The following is a 2,225-nucleotide window of genomic DNA, read 5'->3' as shown; positions in this document are numbered from 1 at the left end:
CTCTTCTGCAGCAGAGACAGGCCAGTCGCCTGAATTCTCCATCCACCCCCCTTGCAGAGCGTCAGCAGTTGGTGCAGAGAGCGTGCATCCAAGGGTCTGCGGTAGCTCTCTGTTTATTTAGAGTCACTGGGGACACTGTTAACAGACAGAATTTTGGCTGGCAAGGTCATCACCACCTTCACTATCACCAACCATGCCCTGAAAGACTTTTATGTAGGACACTCTGCTGGCAACACGTGAGGCAAAGGATGCATACATTGGTGTCACCAAGAAACTGTATTCTAAGAGGTGCGTTTCCATTTCAGCAATCTCAGGGACAAACACGCAGGCACTATATGCCAAAGAAGTTAAATTAATCCATTAGGGGAGTGCTAGCTTTGGCACATATACTAAAAGTGGAATGCTACAGGGGAGATCGGCCTGATCCCTGAAAAAGAATGACATGAGGATTCATGAAGCAATCCATATGTTTATACGACAGGTTTGATAGCAGAAAAATTTTTAATGGCTGAGTCGAAATATATGCAGATAGCAATGGTGAAAGACAAATGGTAGCCCTGGAGACAATATGTGCAGCACACATAAGACACAGTTTAATAGTTGTCATACCGAGAGATTCTCCCATATCAGTAAGAAAAACATTCCAGTAGGAAAGTGGAAACAGGAAGTGAGCAAAGCAGTTGAAGGAAGAAATATAAATGGACAATAAACATATGAAAAGATATTCAGCTTCACCAAGAATCAAAAAGGTGCAAGTAAAAGCACTTGATCGTTTTTAGCATCTCAGATTGCCCTCCACCAAAAAAAAAAAAAAAAAATCCAAGAAAAAGAAAAAAGAAAATAAAAGGTGCCATTTATCAAGTGTATTTTGATTGTATTCTACTATAGAATAAAAACTACACAAGCAGCAAATAAATTAGGGGAGCAACAGGTTTTGTTGTGTTGTGGGAGCTGGAAAGTGTGGCATGACAGACTTGATGGCAGGAATGAGAAGGAGAACATGAAATCATTGGTGTATGACAGTTTGAATAAATTAATAATTGGCATCCTTACTTCACAAAGAATTCCGTATATCTGTATCCAGATGCCGCAGGTCTGGAAATACATGTATAAACTTATAATTTTTCCAGTGAGTTTTGTTTTTAAAAAGAAAATTATTTTTCTAATTCAAATATGAATATGTACATCAAAACCCCCCAAACGTTGGGACTTCCCTGCTGATCCAGTGGTTAAGAATTCACCTGCCAATGCAGGGGACGTGGGTTCCATCCCTGGCCTGGGAACTAAGATCCCACATGTCCTGGGGCAGCTAAGCCTACCTGCTGAAGCCCAGACACCTAGAGCCAGTGCTCTGCAGTAACAGAAGCCACCGAGAAGTCTACAGCTAGAGAGCAGCTCCCACTCACAGCAACTAGGGAAAGCCTGCCTGCAGCAGCGAAGACCCAGCGCAGACAATAAAAAATAAAACCCGAACATCACCAATTATCCAATCCAGCGGTCACATTATGGCCTCTGGGCCAGATTCAGTCTACTACCCGATTCTGTTTATAAAGTTTTATTGGAACAGAGTCATGTCCACCTGCTTATATATGCCAATGTAATGGCAGAGTTGAATAGTTGCAACACTGCCTGTATGGCCCACACAGTCTAAATATTTACCATCTGGCTCTTTACAGAAAAAGTTTGCTTACCTCTTATCTAGTCCCACCAAACAAGGTCATCACCATTATTATTGTGCATATTTCTTTTTCTAATTTTTCTGTGTGTGCATATATATTGGAAAAAAATTAAAATCATAGTCTATATTAGCATCCTGCAACAGAATTTGCGGCAAATGTCTGCAGTGTCCAATATGATAGCTATTGAATACTTGTGCCTTGTGCAACTGAGAAACTGGATTTTAAGTTTTAATTACATTTAACAAAATTCAAATTACTGCATATGGCTAGTAGGTGCCATACGGAATAGAACTTTCTTGAAATATTTTTTACAAAGCAGAAATACTCACAGACATATAAAATAAACCTATGGTTACCAAAGGAAAATGGGGAGGGATAAACTAAGAATTTGGGATTAACATATACACACTACTATATATAAAATAGATAACCAATAAGCACCTACTGTATTACACAGGGAACTCTACTCAATGTATCTTGTAATAACCTATAATGGAAGAGAATTTAAATATATATATATCAATATGCTGATATATATATATAAGT

The 2,225-nt window shown here is 39.1% G+C and overlaps 1 non-coding gene across 1 annotated transcript; it reads left to right on the top strand.

Annotated features, from left to right (window-relative positions):
• The first annotated feature begins 368 nt into the window (after nt 1–368).
• Nucleotides 369–472, top strand: LOC120871682. Its single transcript, XR_005723104.1, has one exon. It is a non-coding gene; the product is annotated as a U6 spliceosomal RNA (small nuclear RNA).
• Nucleotides 473–2,225: the final 1,753 nt, after the last annotated feature.

The sequence above is a fragment of the Oryx dammah genome, unplaced genomic scaffold (genome assembly GCF_014754425.2).
Source record: "Oryx dammah isolate SB20612 unplaced genomic scaffold, SCBI_Odam_1.1 HiC_scaffold_12, whole genome shotgun sequence".
Taxonomy (NCBI): Eukaryota; Metazoa; Chordata; class Mammalia; order Artiodactyla; family Bovidae; genus Oryx; species Oryx dammah.
This window is presented reverse-complemented; position numbering and strand designations above follow the sequence as displayed.